Source organism: Pelodiscus sinensis, chromosome 12 (genome assembly GCF_049634645.1).
Source record: "Pelodiscus sinensis isolate JC-2024 chromosome 12, ASM4963464v1, whole genome shotgun sequence".
Taxonomy (NCBI): domain Eukaryota; kingdom Metazoa; phylum Chordata; order Testudines; family Trionychidae; genus Pelodiscus; species Pelodiscus sinensis.
In genome coordinates, this window is record NC_134722.1 from 25,779,923 (window position 1) to 25,800,484 (window position 20,562).

At 45.6% G+C, this 20,562-nt stretch overlaps 1 protein-coding gene across 3 annotated transcripts in view; it reads left to right on the forward strand.

Annotated features, from left to right (window-relative positions):
• C12H19orf12 (chromosome 12 C19orf12 homolog) overlaps positions 1–20,562 on the forward strand; it is a 79,444-nt gene that overhangs the window by 44,156 nt on the left and 14,726 nt on the right. The window contains exon 1 of one of the 3 annotated variants that reach the window (XM_006121203.4): positions 1,133–1,155. The exons of 1 other annotated variant lie outside the window; for it this stretch is intronic. The gene's annotated coding sequence lies outside the window, so the exon portion shown is untranslated. Of the gene's footprint in view, positions 1–1,132; positions 1,156–16,671; positions 16,875–20,562 lie in introns of those variants that run through there. One more of the 3 variants, XM_075940178.1, reaches the window with a different exon arrangement.

Genomic DNA, 20,562 nt, shown 5'->3' on the forward strand with positions numbered 1-20,562 from the left:
AGTAGTGGTATTTCTCTTCCATGCTCCCTGCAGAAGGGCAGAGATCCTTGACAATGATACCTTTTCCCCTTACAATAGTTACATAAAGTATTGATATCCAAAATATGTGGCAAACTACTTGATTGCTAATGCATGGCCCTGACTCTTCATCTTTTCTTTTTGTTAAATATGACGTGGTAGTATTTGAGTAGAGAGAGGGAAAAGATACCACAAGTGGGACTGGGAAAATAAATAATATAATGCATTGACATGAGAAAAGGGAAGACAATGCAGCAGGAACAGAAATGAAGTACATTTGTAAGAGCCAGGAACGCTGCATTGAACACTTTGAGATTATGGAAAGGCTTTATCTCACAATGGGGCTGCCATGAACTGCTGTTGTTATTGCCACTGAATTCCAAGTAAACAAATCTAAATTCCTGCTGCTTCTATGATACTTATAAAGGCACCCCGTCTGTCTAGATTTGAATGAGACAAAACTAAACTTCAGTTTCAACTTAAGCAATGAAAAAACAAGAAAAAGACTGACAAATGGTGTTTCTCTCATTTCCCCATAGGCAATATGATTGTTCTTTTAAATTTCAGGGCTGTAAGAATAGTCATGTAGTTCTCTCAATATTCAGTAGACCGGTGCATGCTACTATAAAAGACTATGATTGAAGTCCACTATCAGCATACAGCTGATAAATTACCTTATGTTTCCTAATTCTCTCTTACTTGTCCTTTACCAATAAGTCTTATGGGCCAATGTTTTAGAAGTGCCATTTCTTGTTCAATGTTCATTTGCATGCACAAACTGGGTTCTTGCATAATTGCCAGTTTGCATGTGCAATTAACTGGTGTACAAATACAAATGTTCCTTTGCAAGGAAAATCCAGGGTTTAGTGGGTATTCTGAGAGTGGGTGCATTTCTGTAGGTGTTCCTGTTGTGCTTTGTTTTGCATATGTGACCGTCTGAGCCCTGAGTTCTATATGTGTATTTATTAACATTTGAATTATAACATTATTTAACTGTGACCTTGGTTTTACAAGTTAAAGGTACAGCTGAATCTCAGCTGGAGCATGGAGCTACTTTCCCTGAGGCTTTTCCCTGCCAAGGGCAGTGCCTGGGAGCAGCAGGAAGCGCAAAGTCAAATTGTACCTGGGAACAGAGTGGTAAGTAAACACCCACCACCCATGACCAGACCCTACATTGCCCAGCAAAATCTCTAATCTGGAATACTCTGTTTCCCAGGGTTGCTGGATTAAAGCATTTCAAGTGTGCTATTCTCCTCACTGTAACTCTGTCAATCAACTCAGCGGTGTCAACCCTTAAATAGCTGTATAGATCAGTGCTCTTCCTCAGAATGCATAGAAGGGGAACATTTGGTATAATATTTTCCATGCAAATTGGTATTTAGCATGGAAAAATAGCATATTGTAGGTATTTGGCACATAAAACTTCCTCCATGAGTTTGAGGCTATAGAAACTTTTATCACTCATGGTGTGTCTAAACTAAAGTTTTGTCGACAAAAATGGACTTTTGTCGACAAAACTATACCTGCATCTACACTATCACCAAGTTCTGTCGACATAACGTCGACAGAACTCAGCAGTCTTGTCAACGTCTGTAAACCTCATTCTACGAGGAATAACGCCTTTTTTTGACAGAGTTCTGTCGACAGAAGGCGTTATTGTATCTACACTGTCCTTTGCGTCTACACTGTCATGTCGACAAAGCGGCTTGCTTTGTAGACAAAAGCCTACTGTAGTCTAGACGTACCCTCAGTGTATGAAGTTTTCCTGTGTAAACCTGATTTTAAACTGTCATGACTTCTTGTATTTCTTCTTTGAAAACAAGGAAATTCCTCCACAAAGATATTATCTGAAAATTTACATTTGGCAAAGTAATGAAAATGATATTGACATGTAAAACTAATATTTTAGATGGTGCTTGTATAACCACCCCCAAGTGAATTTGAACCTGGGTGTTCCGGAGCTTAGGGTAGGAACCTCTGCAGCTTGAGCTATAAAGCTAGCTGGCTTTCAGCTTAGGCCAGTGGTCACCACCTGGTTGATCACGGCACCAGTAGGAGTCAATAGCTGGGTGGCGGCCTCTCTTTGATCCATCCCAGCTGGCATGTGGCACAACCTTGGCAGGCTGACTGCCGTGGCCAGCTGGGCTGGATCAAAGAAGGGCAGCCGCCTGGCCAGCTGGCCACAGGTTCAACCTGCCAAGGCTGTGCCGCGCTCCAGATGAGCTGGATCAAAGAGAGGCCACCACCCAGCCGCTCCAGCTGGGCCCAGGCAGCTGCCCCTCTTTGTTAACTTGCTGGCTGCGGGGGAGAGAAGAGGTGCACATGTGCACACACGCATGTGTCCATGGCTCTTGTCTCCTGCTCCGGGAGGTGGCGTGCCAGGGACCGGGATATGCTGCCCTGTTCCCCATGGGCTGTGTGAGGGGTCGGGAAGCCCCTTCTCCAGTGCCCCTCTGCGCCCAGCTGTGCGGGATCCAGCCCTGGGCAGCCCCGGGCTTTGCCTGCCCCAACCCCAGCTCCGGCTCTGGAGCTGCTGCCTGCAGGCAAAGGACTGGGCTGGGCAGGGAAGAGACTCTGCCCCCTCCACTTACCCCACAGCAATAGTTTTAAGAAAAACTAAACACTTGCAAGGCAGTAAAGTGCTAATGAAGTTAATTTACATGCAATTTATACACAAATAGCATTGATGCAAATATTCACATTCAACATCTCACTTAACAACCTTAGTTAAGCTAGTACCCCAGCACTACTCCTGGGAGGGTGCAAGTCCCAGCCCTGCTGCCCTGCCCGTAAGTGCCTGGGGACAGAGGAGGGGCAAAGGAGGATGCGGGGGGCAGGGAGGGAGGGGGCAGGGATTGCACTGAGGGGCATGGGGCGATGCAGGGGATCAGGCTGGGGAGGATCATAGGGCTGAGGGGAGCGAGGCTCCCCATCTGATTTTTCTGTGGGTCAGTTACTCTCAACCCAAAAAAGATTCCCCACCTCTACCATAAATAAAGAAAACATTGAAACCTTTTGTGTTGGAAATAAATTATTATTTTACTTTAAAATGAAGTTTGATAAACTAACATGAGAAATTAAAAACGCTTAATCTGTTTAAAAATTTAAATTAAACCATTCTCCCCAACTGCAGCACTAGCAAAATAGCTCAGGTGTGATTATGTAATTAACAGTGAGTTTCCATTAGCAACGGGGGGGGGGGAGAGGCACAGAAAGGTTTGGAGGGGGCAGGGTCTCAAGAAAGTGGTGGGGTCTCGGGGAAGGGATGGGATAGATTCTGGCTTGCTCTGACATTTAAAAAGTGATTGTGAATGTAAAAAGGTTGGAGACCACTGGCTTAGGTTGTAGAGCTCCCTTGTTCTTATCTCTCGCTGTAAGCGATTTAAATGCCACTACATGGGACAGTGAACCACAATGGGGCTATGTCTGCACTGCAGGCTTCCACAAAAAGTTGCGCAAAAAGTTCTTGCGCAAGAGCACGTCCACAATACCATGTGCTTTTGCGCGAAAGAGAGTCCACGCTGCCATGGACGCTCTTGTGCAAGAAAGCTTTGATGACCATTCACATAAAGGCTTATTCCTCATAGAAAGAGGAATAACTTGCATAGAAAGCCCTGTCTTCTAACGATCTACTGTACTTTTTCTTGCGCAAAAAACGCTTATAGTGTGGACTCTCCACGAGTTTTTGCACAAAAGCACAGTGTAGACGTAGCCTCGGTGTGGGTTACATGCTTCCCCTAGCTAAGGAAAGCACTGTAGGAGCTTCAGAGACTCAGACAAGCTCCCACTTGTAACCACCACAAGACAGATTTGAAACTAGGACCTCTGGAGTTTAGTGTAGGAGCTTCTACAGCTTGAGCTGTAAAGCCAGCTGGCTCTCAGTTTATGCTTTAGAGCTCCCTTGTTCTTATCTCTTGCCACTACAATTAACGGTGCCACTACATGGGACAGTGAACCACACTCGGTGTGTGGATTACACTTGGTCCTGCTATAAGGTTGGGGACTGGACTCTATAACCTCTTGAGGTCCTTTCCAGTTCTAGGATTCCATGATAATTACATACTTTACGTAGTCTGGGATTTTTATGCTTTAGACTACATGCAATATATTAGTGATATATATGTCGAAATTAGACTTCTGAGTTAGAACTAAGTCAGTTGTTAAGTGAGATATTGAATGTGAATATTTGTATCAATGCTGTTTGTATATAAATTGCATGTAAATTAACTTAATTAGCACTTTACAGCCTTGCAAGTGTTTAGATTTTCTTAAAATTATTGCTGTGGTTAACTATTTTTATATGTTACAACTGCAAATGTAACTATAAATTAACAATAATTTTTATCTAAAATAATTCCTATACACTCTGGCTGCGTCTAGACTGGCATGATTTTGCGCAAATACTTTTAACGGAAAAGTTTTTCCATTAAAAGTATTATCACAAAAGAGCATCTAGACTGGCATGGATGCTTTTGTGCAAAAGACATCTTTTGTGCAAAAGCATCCATGCCAGTCTAGATGCTCTCTTGTGCAAGAAAGCTCCGATGGCCATTTTAGCCATCGGGCTTTCTTCTGCAAGAAATTAACTTGCCTGTCTACACTGGCCCTCTTGCGCAAGAATACTTGCACAAGAGGGCTTATCCCTGAGCAGGAGTATCAAAGTATTTGCGCAAAAACCACTGATTTCATACATTGTAACGTCAGTGTTCTTGCGCAAATTCTTACGGCCGGTGTAGATAGGCGGCAAGTTTTTGCACAAAAGCAGATGCTTTTGCGCAAAATATTGCCAGTCTAGACGCACCCATTATGTATAGGGACACACATTATTATCCTTGCACAAATATTATACTTCCCAAAGAAAGCCTTCTCACTGTACATTTTTGACCCATGTCATGTTTGCCAAATGCTGTTCAAAATAACCCAATAGGAAACAACACCAGATTATCTTTTCATGTACTACAGATTGCATCACCTCCATTTATGAAAACAATATGGTAGACTCCAACAAAGAAAATTACTGGGGAACTACATACCAGAATTATATGCCTCAGGTATGGTTAAAATAGTTATTGGTTAAAATAGGACCATGTGATTCTGAAGTACAGTTAGACAAACCTATGTTTATTAAAGCACATAATCTGCTAGAAACAACACAGACTGAAAATATTTGCCAGTTTGTTCCATTTGAAAGCTTTCTTCCAAATGGCAACATAAAACAACATAACAGGGTTAGAAGGTGTTTATGTAGCCACCAGATGGAGCCATCTGTGTAATAAAACCAGTTTGAAAGGAATTCTTAGTTCATTTATATTATACTTTTCTGTTTTAACAAGAATAACTCTTTTACTTTTGTTCCATATATTCTGCGATATCTGGCCAGCCTGTTCAAAAATGTTTGATGGGGATTTTTGTCACATAGCATTAGAGTTAGACTGTAGGTTAGTACTAACACTAGAATATTTCTAAAATGATAAAAGCAACAAGGAGTCCTGTGGCACCTTATAGAATAACAGATGTATCGGAGCATAAGCTTTCGTAGGCAAAGACCCACTTTGTCAGATGCATGTAGTGGAAATATCCAGAGGCAGGTATAAATATGCAGGCCAGAATAAGGCAGAGTTTAATTCAGTCAAGGAGGGTGAGGCCCACTTCTAGCAGCTGATGTGGAGGTGTGAACACCAGGGCTGTGTCTAGACTGCATCCCTTTTCCTTAAAAGGGATGCAAATTAGAGACATCGCAATTGCAAATGAAGTGGGGATTTAAATCCCCCCCGCTTTATTTGCATAAACATGGCTGCTGCTTTTTTCCGGCTCGGACCTTAGCTGGAAAAAGGCGCCAGTCTAGACGCAGATCTTTCGAAAAATAAAGCCTTTTCCGAAAGATCCCTTATTCCGTATTTTACGGAAAAGGGATGCAGTCTAGACACAGCCTGAGGGTATGTCTACACTACCACCCTAGTTCGAACTAGGATGGTAATGTAGGCAACCGGAGTTGCAAATGAAACCTGGGATTTGAATTTCCCGGGCTTCATTTGCATAAAGTCGGGCGTCGCCATTTTTAAATGTCCGCTAGTGCGGACTCCGTGCCGCGTGACTACATGCGGCACGGACTAGGTAGTTCGGACTAGGCTTCCTAGTCCGAACTACCGTTACTCCTCGTGAAATGGCGGCGCCCAGCTTTATGCAAATGAAGCCCAGGAAATTCAAATCCCAGGCTTCATTTGCAACTCTGGTTGCCTACATTACCACCCTAGTTCGAACTAGGGTGGTAGTGTAGATATACCCCAAGAGAGGAGAAACTGCTTTTGTACTTGACTAGCCATTCACAGTCTTTGTTTAATCCTAAACTGATGGTGTCAAATTTGCAGATGAACTGTAGCTCAGCAGTTTCTCTTTGAAGTCTGTTCCTGAAGTTTTTTTGTTGCAGGATGGCTACCTTTAAATCTGCTATTGTGTGTCCAGGGAGATTGAAGTGTTCTCCTACAGGTTTTTGTATATTGCCATTCTTAATATCTGATTTGTATCCATTTATTCTTTTATGTAGGGACTGTCCAGTTTGGCCAATGTATATAGCAGAGGGGCATTGCAGGCACATGATGGCGTATATTATATTGGTAGATGTGCAGGTGAATGAACCAGTGATGGTGTGGCTGATCTGGTTAGGTCCTGTGATGGTGTCGCTGGTGTAGCTATGTGGGCAGAGTTAGGGTTTGTTGCATGGATTGGTTCCTGAGTTAGAGTTACTGTGGTGCCGTCAGGGCCGGCCCGAGCCATGTTGGTGTCCCAGGCGCGCGGCACCACCCCCGGGCGCATGACACATGCGTGGGCCCGCCTCTGGGGCACCGGCCTGCCCCCATAGGGAGCATGCGCTGCCCGGCCGCTGGCGCGCGGCCAGGGGCCCGCCCCCGGGGTGCACGGCGCATGCGCTACCCAGCCCAGCCCAGCCCGGCCACCACTGCTGGTGCATTGCACCTGGCCATGCAGGGCCCTGCAGCCATGGGGGGAAGGGCCCTGCTGGCTGGCGCCGCAGGGATGGGGGGGGCCGGCGCTGCGGGAGCTGGGCATGCGGTGCTTGATGGCAGCTATAAGGGATGCCGCACGCCCCTTACAGCTGCCATCAGGCACCCCCCATCGGTTGGCGCCCTGGGCAGCTTACCGGCTCGCCCACCCCTTAGTCCGGCCCTGGGTGAGGTGTATAGTTGCTGGTGAGAATTTGCTTCAGGTTGGCGGGTTGTTTGTGGGCGAGGACTGGCCTACCTCCCAAGGCCTGTGAAATGAGGGATCATTGTCCAGGATGGGTTGTAGATCACTGATGATGCGTTGGAGAGGTTTTTGCTGAAGACTGTAGGTGATGGCCAATGGTGTTCTGTTGGTTTCTTTCTTGGGCTTGTCTTGTAGTAGGAGGCTTCTGGGTACACGTCTGGTTCTGTTAATCTGTTTCCTCACTTCCTCGTGCAGGTATCATAGTTTCAAGAATGCTTGGTGCAGATCTTGTAGGTGTTGGTCTCTATCTGAGGGGTTGAAGCAGATGCGGTTGTACCTTAGTGCTTGGCTGTAGACAATGGATCCTGTGGTGTTTCCTGTGCTGGAGACATGAAGGTAGGCATAGCGGTCGGTAGGTTTCTGGTATAGGGTGGTGTTTATGTGACTGTCACTTATTTGCACCGTGATGTCCAGGAGGTGGATCTCTTGCATAGACTGGTCCAGGCTGAGGTTAATGGTGGGGTGGCAGCTGTTGAAATTGTGGTGGAATTCTTCCAGAGTCTCCTTCCCCTGGGTCCAGATGATGAAGATGTCATCAATGTAGCATTGGTAGAGAAGGGGCATTAGTGGACAAGAGCTGAGGAAGCGTTGTTCCAGGTTAGCCATAAAAATGTTGGCATATTGTGGGGCCATGCAGGTGCCTACAGCGGTGCCACTGGTTTGGAGGTATATATTGTCACCGAATCTGAATAGTTGTGTGTGAGGATAAAATCACAGAGGTCAGCCACCAGTTGTGCTGTGGCATCATCAGGGACACTGTTCCTGACAGCTTGTACTTCATCTATGTGTGGGATGTTTATGTAGAGAGCCTCTACATCCATAGTGGCTATGATGGTGTTTTCTGGAAGATCACCAATGCACTGTAGTTTTCTCAGGAAATCAGTAGTGTCACGGAGATAGCTGGGAGTGCTGGTGGCGTAGTGTCTGAGTAGAGAGTCCACATATCCAGACAGTCCTTCAGTGAGAGTGCCAATGCCCGAGATGATGGGGTGTCCAGAATTTCCAGGTTTGTGGATCTTGGGTAGTAGATAGAATAACCCTGGTCGGGGCTATAAGGGTGTGTTGATTTGTTTCTGTGCTTGTGTAGGGAGTGTCCTGAGCAGATGGTGCAGTTTCAAAGTGTATTCCTCAGAGGCGTCTGAGGAAAGTAGCCTGTAGAATTTGGTATTGGAGAGTTGTCTGGCAGCCTCCTTTTGGTAGTCAGACCTGTTCACGATGACAACAGCACCTCCTTTGTCAGCCTCTTTGATTATAATGTCAGAGTTGTTTCTGAGGCTGTGGATGGCATTGAGTTCTGCACGACTGAGGTTATGAGGCAAGTGATGCTGTTTTTCCTCAATTTCTGCCTGTGCACGTCGGCAGAAGCATTCTTTGTATAAGTCCAGACTGTCATTTCAACCCTCAGGAGGAGTCCATGTGGAGTTCTTCTTGTGCGGTTGGTGGGAGGGTATCTGTGTGTCAGTGCACTGTTCAGTGTTGTGTTGAAAGTATTCTTTGAGTCGGAGACAGCGAAAGTAGGCTTCCAGATCACCACAGAACTGTATCATATTTATGGGTGTGGTGGGGCAAAAAGAGAGTCCCCGAGATAGAACAGACTCTTCTGCTGGGCTGAGTGTGTAGATGGATAGATTGACGATATTGCTGGGTGAGTTAGGGGTACCACTGTTGTGGCCCCATGTGGCAGGCAGGATTTTAGACAGCTTACAGTCCTTTTTCCTCTGTGGAGAAGTGAAGTGTGTAATGTACATCTCCTGTCTTATTTTAGTAAAGTCCAGCTGTGTGGAAGTTTGTGTGGAAGGTTGGTTTTTTATGAAAGTCTCCAGATTGGAGAGCTCTTTTTTGATGTTTTTCTGTTTGCTGTACAGGATACTAATTAGGTCTAAAATTATAGTATCTTACTTATATCCTGAGATGCAGTTTGGTATACACATACAGGGTGAAATCTTGGCTCCAGGGATGTCTATGGCAAAACACCCATTGACTGTAAGTATATATAGTTATACTATGAGCACTACTGTAAATATATATGTACCATAAGAGAAATATTGACTACACTGAATATTTCAGTGTAGTCAATATTTCTCTTATGGTACATATATATTTACAGTAGTGCTCATAGTATAACTAGGACACTTTCATCATTACTGAATATTTGTATCTTTGTTTTTCTGTATTTTACCTTAGAAAAAATATAGCAAGTCAATGAATTCACCAGTCATCTGCCCCAATGAATGATAAATATTGGTCTTTCATTAATATTTTAAGTGAGCATTCAGTTTCCTTCCCCTGAATGTTGCCAGGCTCCAACATCTCCAAACATCTCCCCTACCCCACCGCAGCCCTTGGAGAGTTAGTTACAGTTGGAATTATTCTCTTTTTAAACAATTTACATGACATTTTGTGTCTTTGTTCTTTCTGGTTTTATTTTGTTAAACTGAATGCCTTTTTGCATCTAAGTCATAAAAATCAAGAGCACCAGTAAGCTTGTAATATTCTGAAAGGGTAATTTTATGTGATCTTATAAAGCGTGGGAGGTTAAGAAGTCCCAAGTGTAACCACAGGGAGGAAAAGACAGGCATGGGAGGCTTTTTTTCTTATTGGCTTCCTCATCCATTCCTCTCACCTCCCACAGAGGAGTCTAATGGGAGATGGTTTACTTTAGCATCAGAGAGATTGTATTTATTATAATAGGACTCCGTGATAAAGAAACAAAAAAAATCAGTTAATAATCCATGCCTTGGAAACAACTTTGTTTTTTACATTAGACAACTTTTTAAAGATCTTACTGTTGTTAACAAACATTCTGGAGCCATATCTGACACAGCTGTCTCTCCCGTTAGTTCTTAGTTTTCTTGATTACTTATGGTAGTGAATAAGACTATCACACCGCATAACAACAGATGGATGACTGAAATAAACCTGCGTGAAGAGAGGGCAGAGGTATCTTTTGAATGAGCCTGCTTGGTCTAGGGACACAGCTTGGTTGTATGCTTGTATGTTTGAGTCACTCAGCTAAAATTGGGGAAGGAGTGGTTAGGAAAGAAAACACATGGAAACCATCTGAAGTCAATCTTGGGTAATTTCTTCAGTAAATAATGCTAAAGATCTTGTGTGTGACTAACACTAGCAGATGCTTTCCTGGATGCTCGATGCAATTTCCCAACCAAAGGCCAAGATTCACTAGAATGCCCAAACTCAGGATGATACTGTGAGGCAGGCAGGACTCAAGGTCAATGCTCCTGGACTGCACAGTGACAGAGACAGCTCCTGTGAACATTGCCAAAGCTCAGTCTCTTGCCTCTGGTTCTCTTGTATAGGCTTTTGAGTTTTTCACTTTTGTTGCGACATTGAAAGGTCCCTTGCTGGGACCCCTTTCAGCCACCATTTTAGAGATGCCCATGTACACTGTTTCATCCTGGCGATTTTCAGTAAGGGCTGTCTGCACCCTTGTTTCTCCCCAGATGGTGAAAAGCGCAGTGCTTTCTGCACAGCTCCATGATGCTGCATATGGCATTGTATGGTAGTACAGGTTGTGCAGTATTAGTAATACCCTGCTGGAATGCTGAGGGATATAAATCCAGGAGGGAATAGACAGGTCCTGGCTTCTGTCCAGCATTTGAAAATAGGAGGTAACTTCTGGGTTATATGGGACTGGAGGATACAAAGGTAAATGGGCTGATCTTGGTGACATACAAAGCAGTAGGCAAAGTGTCATCTTAGTGTGAATGCATGGTATAGGCACATGAACGTTAGTCCACACTAACTCATACACAATGAACTTAATCCACTTTCAAACTGGATTATAGATTACATATTATTTGGTCAATATTTGAAAGACTGTCATATATACCATTAATTGAAGGTAATTTAAGTATGTACTGGGTAAAGTTATTGCAATTTAAACCTCCTATGTAGACAAGCACTAAGAGTTTTCAGAATCAAGACCTTATAAACAGAAAAGTACCATTTGATTAGGCTAGTGCCCTTTTCTTTGCATAGAGGTGTAAACAGAGTATAGCTTTCAATATCTTGTTTTATAGAAAAATATTGCTATATTTAACCATAAAAAATGTAGATCACTACTGCTCACATTTAGTGTTACTACAATGGGCCATTATAGTATTCCATAGTGTCTTTTATAAGGGTTTGGGTGTTGGTCAGTTTTAGTTTTGCTACCTTAGTTTAGTTAAAAAATCCCAGATTCCTAGTAAGAAACAAGGATAGTCTGAAGAAGACCCTTATACTAACAACTATTATTTCAAAGTAGCACGGAGTAGTAAGTGTACAATTAGGAACATCCTGCACTGTCAGGTGTATGCATTAGGTCTAGCCATAGTGATGTTTGTGTGTAAGGGGTCATGTGACTGGTAAAATGTGCCTGTACGGGACCACCCGCATCCACGTCCCCCAACTCCCAAGTAACACCCCCTTTTGGCGTATTGGGTGCCTTTTAGTTTATTAAATCATGCGCTTTTACAATTTTCACGATGCGCCTGGTTGCCCCCCTGCTTGCTGGGGGAGGGGGTCCGGGCCCACCCTCGCTCCGGACCCTGACCCAGGGCCCTAAGGTCAGGACACGCATTCCTGCCTAGCCGAGGGGGTTGAAAACCCCTAAACTCCCTCGCTCTCGGGGTCCACGCCCCCGCCCTGGGCCACTTCTTCCCCGGCAGTGAGCTGCCGCTAGTCTGGGACCATCGGGTTAAGACTCATCCAGGGTCTCCAGTAGTCGGGTCCGTGAGGTCCTGGCTGTGATGCTCCCACTCTTCGGGGATCCGTCCCCTCCTCTGGCCCGGAGTTCCATTTTAAATTTCCCGCCGGACGCAGGGGGATGACGCTTCCCCCAGCGTCATCACCCAGCGACGCCCCCGGGCGTCGCGCTGGTGACGTCACGGCCGACGCCATCCCGGCCGGCTTCCCGCCCCCGCCGGTGTGCTCCCCCACATTGCGGCCTCTCTGGGGCGTCCCTGCTCCCCGCCCGGGGCTATGCGCGGCTTTTTGCCCCGGCGAGGTGCCAGCCCCGCTTCCCCGTGCCCGCGGAGACGTGGGGGTTCTAGGGAGGGGCGGGGCTACCCTGCCACAGTGCCACATCACTGTCCCAAATTGCTTAGAGCCAATACAATGCATTGCCCTAAAGTGCTGTGCAAACTGCATGTAACCTGTGTCAGCTTTGTGTGGTGCTCTGGCCTCTTCTAGTGGCACTTAGACCACCAGTGGTGGGCAACCTGTGACCAAGGGCTTCATGTGGCCCATTGGGATTCTATGTGTGGCCCAGGAGACACTTTGTTTACTGTTGACCAGGTATGGAGTTGCCAGATTCTTCTGGTTTTCATTCCTATAGTTTTTTTTCTACCAGTGTTACAAAAGTGGCACACACTTAAAGCTAGGGCACGTGAAGTGAGGTGCGTGCTGATTGAACACAACATTGTGAAAGCTGTGTGCTTCCTCTGTGCCCAGTGAAAGTGCTGCTACTATTCAATGGGCACACCCCACAAATTCTAGGTACGCGAGCACAGTTAGCAAAACTAACCTGCTCCTAGAGACCATCTTGGTTACAGCCCACTTAGACCATCTTGGTTACAGCCCACTAACCGCTCATTAGCCAGGATTGCTCCTCACTGACCTACACCATCTAAAAATTAATGAGGTCATGAAAGACGGAGTGTAGCCTCACACAAGATCGGATTGGAAACTCTTCACATTGTCACAATTTAAGTCCATGGCCAAATACTAAAAGCCTTAGCTAATAGCCATGTAAGTTTTAGCTCATGCAATAGAGGCTCATGTAGTAAGCTTCAGAGGTTCCAGATTCAGTCCAGTGTTACATGTACATTAAGTCAGCAGAGCAAATCTATTTACAATACTAGAAAAGATCGGATGCCCATCAACCATGAGCAGTAGGTGGAACCCCACTTACGGAAAGCCATGTTAGTCTACAACCTAAAAACAACGAGTAGTCCTGTGACACCGTAGAGACTAACAGCTCATGATACTAATATCTATATATAGTATCATGAGCTTTTGTTGGCAAAACCCACTTCTTCAGATAAGCTCGACTGGGGGAAAAAAATCCCAGAATTTATAACAGAAAAAGAAGGAAGAAGAGAGAGAAAAAAAGCCTGTCAGTTGTGGTGCTGCTGCTAACGAGGCTAATTGAGTGGGCTGGACATGTCCCATACTTAGCTTTTCATGTAAACAAGGTGTTAAATGTATGGAAGGCTGGTTTTATAATGGGCCATCTAGTTAATGTCTTTGTTCAAGCCCAGGCAAAGAGTATCACATTTGCATATGAAGGTCAATTCCATGCACACTCTCTCTGTAATTGGTTTATGAAATTCCTTTGAAGAAAAATGGACACTTTTAAATCCATGATTGAGTACCCAGGCAGGTTAAAATGTTCCCTTACAGGTGTATGTGCATTACCATTTCTGATATCTGACTTGCATCCATAGAGCCAGATGAGTACCCAGGAATCTTTTTCTTTAGACAGGCCCAACAAGGAAAATAACAGAACACCACACCATCACCTACAGCCCCCAGCTTAAACTCCTTCAGTGCTTTGACAGCCAATCCTGGAAAATGATCCCTTGCTCTCACAGGCCTTGGAGACAGGACAATCCTCACCTACAGACAACCCCTAACCTGAAGTAAATTCTCTCCAGTAGGCACACATCACACCTCAGACTCTCACTCACCCAGAAACCTACCCCTGCAATAAACCCCGTTGCCAACTCTGTCCATACATCTGTGTCATCAGTCAGGGTTTCGGGGTTATCGGGGTTCCTGACAGGTCCTCTACTCCGTCGGTGATTATAAACTTTTGGCTGTGTGTGTGCATGCATGTGCTCCCTTTATCTAAAGCGTTAGACCCCGTGCACTTGGGTCAACACAGTAGATCTCTCAGAGCCCCCGGAAACGACAGATTCAGGCAAAAAAATGAGGAAGAACGGCTCTTGTGCAAAAACATCTGCTAATTAGTTATGCAAATGAAGCGTGGAAATATCCTACTCCGTGCTTCATTTGCATAAGCTTTTGCGGAAGAAGGGTGCAGTATAGATGTAGCCTTAGATGAAAGGATGCCACCAACATGCATGTGCGTCCCCCGCATCCCTCCCCCCAAGCTGCTCTAGCAGACACCATTTGCAATGAAGCCCACGCCCTGATTCACACAGGCTGAAATAAATTTGTCAGTAGCTGGGGATGGAGTGCTTTCCCCAGAGATGATTTATTCTCTGAAGACTGAGCAGGTAGCAACCTCAGGAGGTGCTGCCTGATCCCAAGCTGTGCAAATCTCTGTGGGTACTATGGGGGATACATACAGTAATGCTAGGGTAGACAGCCTTCTCCCAAGGGTCCTGGTATGGAGGGGCTCTGTGTCTGCATGCAGGGGACAACGAGGTAAGGGTAGTGAGAGCCAAACTCTGAGGTGAAAGTAAGCCAGTGCAGCACTCTGGCTAGAAACTGGCCGGGTGGGGCACTCCCAGCCCAGCTCCTTGGGCTTCCTGCATGCTGCCATGCTAGAAGCACTTAAAATAACAACAAATAGTTTTGCAGCATCTTAAAGACTAACAAAACATGTAGATGGTATAATGGGCTTTTGTAGGCACAATCCACTTCTTCAGATGACCGGAGTTATTAAAGGTCCAGTTTCTAAATATATAGGGGATGGGACGGGAGAAGGAAGAGAAGGGAAAAGAAATAGTAGTCAATTAGAGTGTCCACGCTACATGAAGCTGATGGAGAGGATGCATGTTGTTCTTAAGTCTGCATTGTTTGTTTATGTCATTAGGGTGTGGAATGTAGTGGGCCATCCAGCCAATGTTTCTATCACTATTTACTCATATCAATAACTACAGCCTATATTGGAACAGGATACCATACTCAAAGAGGCTCTGGGAGACAGACCCATAGTCTCCTATAGACAACCACCTAACCTCAAGATGATTCTTACCAACCACCACAGGACATACCACACTAATACTAACCCTGGTACCTTCCCTTGCAACAAACCCCGTTGCCAGCTTTGTCCACATATTCATTCTGCTGATACCATTATTGGACCTAACCAAGTGAGTTATAAGATCAAGAACACATATTCCTGCGCATCCAGAAATATAATCTATGCTATCATGTGCCGAAAGTGTCCGTCTGCTATGTACATTGGACAAACATCTCAGACACTTCGCCAAAGGATTAATGCCCACAAAACAGATATCAGACAAGATCACAAAGAGAAAACAGTTTCTTGCCACTTTAACCAGAAAGGACACTCTCTAAATGACTTAGCCACCTGCATTCTGCTACAAAGACCTTTTACATCTGCACTTGAAAGGGAATCCTCTGAACTGTCATTCATGTTAAAATTCGACACTTCCCAACAAGGACTTAACAAGAATTTGAACTATCTCACCCATTACCAAGACAGTTTCCCCAATTATCACCTGTAATACCATTAACTCACAAACATCCCACTCTCCCTACCTTTAATATCATCAATTCACAGACACTTACCTTCCTTCCTCCCCCCCCTCCCCCCATCCCCCTTCTGTTCTGCAATGTGATTTGTCCTTTTCATATTTGTTCATTTTTTTAAATTGTATCCTTTGGTATATATGGTTGTGACTACTTTCTTCCACTATTTGATCTGAGGAAGTGGGTCTGGCCCACGAAAGCTCATCATCTAATAAACCATCTTGTTAGTCTTTAAAGTGCTACATTGTCCTGCATTTTACTCATATCTTTGTGCTAGGATTCAAACCTGTAAATCAAGTTAAGTTATAAAGATTTTCTGGGTAGTTGGCTTGTGAATTGGCCAGAGCCTCAGCCTTTGCTGCCATTGGGGAGGGGGGCCAGCAGCCCCACTTACTTCCATCGCTGAGGTTTTTTTTCTTTTCTTTTTTTGTTGACTATAGATCCAGACAAAGTTTAAAACCTCTTCTTGCTCCCAGCTGCCGGGGGGGGGGGACACACAGGCTGCGAGCTTTGCCTTGAGACTAGGGTAAGTGTGGCTGCAGCTTCTCTTTGCCCCTGAAATGTTGCCTTTGCCTAGGGTTACCATATTTGAACTTTCAAAAAAGAGGACGGTCCCGAGAGGGAGTGTAACTATCAGTATCTATCATCTCAAATTGTACGCGTTACAACTGAGCTGGTAGACACTGATACAGATGCACTGAAGCCCCCAGGGGGGTTGTGAAAGGCCAGTACCTGTAAGAAATTTACGTTAATTTCACCCCCTGACCAAACTGTAAACCACCTGCATAATAGAAACTAGTGCAGCCGTGGGGCCTCGTCCCCGCATCTATAGGGTGGGGCCCAGGCTAGCCTGGCGGCGTTACTTTCCCAGCCCCTTTAGGGACACGAGAAACCAGCCTCGCCCGCCCGGCCTACGTAGCAATCCGGGGCACTCGGGCGGGGACGAGACACAACCTATCAGCGTCCCCACCCACGTGTTTCCCCTGGGCTCTCGCGCCGGCTGGCCGGCGGCTCTCAGGGGCTGCGGCGCTCGCACGTGGCCATTCGGCGATTGGAACGTCCCGGGCCCTTCCACCCCCGTGTGCTGCGCTGGCCCGGTGCTCCCCGCGCTGCAGCGGGCCGAGGTAGGCAGGCGGCGCCGCACGGGCAGCCCGGGCGGCGGAGACGAGGGGCCACGGGCTGGGGGCCGCGGCTTGCGGGCGGGGGCCGGGGTCCCGCGGGCTTCAGCACAGCACGTCTGGCCGGTGGTATGTAGCGAGCCGCTCCCCCCGGCCAGAGCTGGGAGCGCTCCGCCCCCCTCCCGTGCCCCCCAGAGCTCTGCTCGGCCGCCTTGGGACTGGCCGCGGAGAGCCTCCGGCGTGCGCATCGCGAGGAGGCCGGGGGGGACCGCACTTTTCCGGCTGTAAAATGCCGTCACCGCGGGGGGGCCTCTGCCGCTTGGGGAGCCCTTGGTTCCATGGACCAGCCCTGCCGAATCGGCTTTAGCAGCCCCTAGGCTAGGGACTGGCGGCCTGTGCGGTTCCACGTCACGGTTTGGCTGGTGTAGTTAGTACAGGGCGTGTCTGGCCTCGGTCACGGCTCCAAGGTCCTTGGTGCGGGGAGTGGGGTTTTTTCCTTTTCACGTTGAAGCGTTCCCCTCAACGCGATGGAGCATGTTTCCCTGCTAGACATCCCCAGGACTGGAAACAAGTAGAGCTGTATCACGTGCTTTGGTTTTTTTCCCCCAGTAGGCATGGCCATGTCCTTCTCCAGGCGATATAACCAAATCCTACGTTTTTGTGGATGTAGTTATTTGAAATTAGATTAAAATGTTGTCAAGCTTCCAGGAGGTATCAAAGATCACCTTACAAACACGCTTAAAATCTTGGATTGAATATTTTAAAAAAGGATTGGATGTATAATAGTTTTGTTTTCTTTGGTTGTTCCAGGGTGGTGTTTGCTGCCCTTAGAGATGCTTTCCTTTACCCTTTCACTCACACCTGTCATTTTGGCTGGTCAGTTTGCACATTGATATAAGTTTGTCCGGAAGAGGTGTATTCCCTGACTCTAAAGAGCCTAGAGTCAGAATTTTAGGCACAGTATGAGAAAGGGACCTGTGGACAGAGGGGATGAAAATTACATTATGATCATATGCTTTCACAGTTTATGCATGTGCAAGCTATTGCACTTCTATCAGAGAAAGGGATGGACTGTACAAAAGGTTGTATTCCCCCTCTTACAAATGATGAAACTGGGGCATAAATAAGTGATGTAGCTTTACCTAGGTCATACAACTCTCCAGAGATAACATTGAGAATAGAGCTAAATGTTTTGGCTCTCTGGTGCTGCGCTAACTACTAGAAAGCCATGAGGACTGTATTAATTGATGGTCTGGTGTGGTGTGGAGGTGAGGATGTAGGACTTGACCATTATTCTTATATGCCCCAAGGAGAGTCTAGTAGAGGTGACCTTTTTTTTTTTTTTTTTTTTTTTTTTTTTTTTTTTTTTTTTTTTTTTTTTTTTTGAGGGGTCTGTTTCAGCAAAAACAAGATGCATCTCACAAACTGGGCTCCATCTCATGAAAGCTTATTCCCAAATAAATCAGTCTTTACAGTTCCACAGGACTCCTCCTCATTGTTTGTGCTTTTTTTGGTGTGGGTGAGTGTTTTGTTTTTAGGCAGTCTCCTGTCTTCTATAATTTTTCTTTCTCCCTCCAAGTGGTTTCAATGGTTTTTAATTGTCTTGACTGGTTTTCCATTGACTGTTTGGGGACTGTTTGGGGATGTGGTAAGGGGGGAGAAATGTAGCCGTGTTAGTCTGGTGTAGCTGAAACAAATACAGGACTATGTAGCACTTTAAAGACTAACAAGTCTTTAAAGTGCTACCTAGTCCTGTATTTTGTAAGAGGGGGAGGCATTAGAACCTTGCTGATTAGGGAATGTTTTCTTTCTCATGCCTGAATGAGTCATCACTCAAACTAGTGGCTAATTTCTACTCCAAGACCATAAAGCACACTTTCACAATAAATACAGTATACAGGCAGTCCCCGACTTACGCGGATCCGACTTATGTCGGATCCGCACTTACGAACGGGGCTTTTCTCGCCCCGGAGCTCACGCTCCTCCGGGGCGAGAAAAGCTGCTCCGGGTCTCCCTGGTGTGCTGGGGGGGACTTGTCTCTCCAGCACAGCAGGGAGACCAGAGCAAAGCCGCACAGGCGGCGGGACCCCACTGCCTGTGCGGCTTTGCTCCTTTGCCCCGGAGCAAAGCCGCACAGGCGGCAGGGTCCCCCGCCTCTGCGGCTTTGCTCCTGTCTCCCTGTGCACAATTCTCCTGGTTAGGAGAGTCTCCTGGGACTCCTCCCCCCCCCCCCCCCCCCCCCCAGCACAGCAGGGAGACAGGAGCAAAGCCGCAGAGGCGGCGGGACCTCTGCGCCTCCGCGGCTTTGCTCGGGTCTCCCTGGTCTGCTGGAGTAGGAATAAGAAGTAGGAATAAGAGATCCTCCGGAAAAGGGCTTTATTCCGGAGGATCGCGCCAGTCTAGATGCTTTTTTCCGGCTTTTCCCCAAGCCGGAAAAAAAGCGGCGGCCATGTTTATTTAAATCCCGCGGGGGATATTTAAATCCCCTGCGGATTTCCCTATTCACAAATTCAAAATTAGCATGCCCCTTCCAAAGAAGGGGCCAGTGTAGACGTAGCCATCATGTATGAAATCTTTGATGCAGTGAGTTTGTGTGGTCTCAGGTGAGAGTTATTTCTAAAGAATGGGATTCTTTGCCAAGGGGTTTCTGTACTATAGTAAATTATTTTGAAATCAGGAGCACAAGTAGCATTCAGGGCAGTAAGAATGTACCCAGGGGCTCTCTAGAGAGGAAGATCTTCCTTTTGTAGATAGGTGTGTTTTTACTCTTGTTTTTTTGGGAGGAGCACTTCTGCTACAGCAATTTGTGGATTTCTGCCCCCAGATAATCATCAAGGCAGACCTTTGAGATCTGCTGAGTCACTGTCTCTAACAGTCAGTATCTGGGATCATATGGTGATTGTGTAACAAACAGGCCAGTCCTCTACTTAGTTACTAGGATAGATGTCCCAGAAGTGTCTGTAATAACAGCCATTTGGGGCTAGATTATGAAACTAAAATGTCTGTGTGTAACAGAAATGCATAAAAAGGATATATAGAAATTAGAGGCGATTTAATGGAGGGATCTGTTAAGTTTCCTTGCCTCTTTTTTATTCTCTATTGCAGTCAATATGAAGATCACTATAGATATCAATTTGAAGCACTATATATGCTTTCTACAGAAATTTGACAGAAACTGTCCAAGCGTCTGAGTAACTTTCTGTTACTATCACGTTACAGTCACACAAGAGTAAAGGTGGCTGCTAATTGAGTTGTAGACTCTATTGGCTTACCTTGTTAAAATATTTGAACATCTTTAATTGAATTCCATTTTCCTTCCAAGTGCAGTTTGCCACAAATACCAAATAAAAGATGTACTAGTAAATAAGAAATGTTTGTTTTCACCATCTTCTAACAAAATGTAAAAATGAAATCTAAATAAATGTATGTTAGGCTATATAATTGCTTTCAATGTACAAATAGTGCCCCTGAGTACCAAAAAGGAAATTTTCTGTGAAAACTGTATTGTTTAGAAATCAACATGTTTTAATGCTTGCCAATGAATGAGAATTAACCTCTCTCTAGGAAAATAACTAGAGTAAAAATGCAAGGCAAGATTAAAATCACTTATGTAAATCAAGGTTTCCTGTTTGTTGATTTAAATCATGATTAAGATTATCAGTTTGAATCACTTTGGTTTAATTCAGCCTGCTAC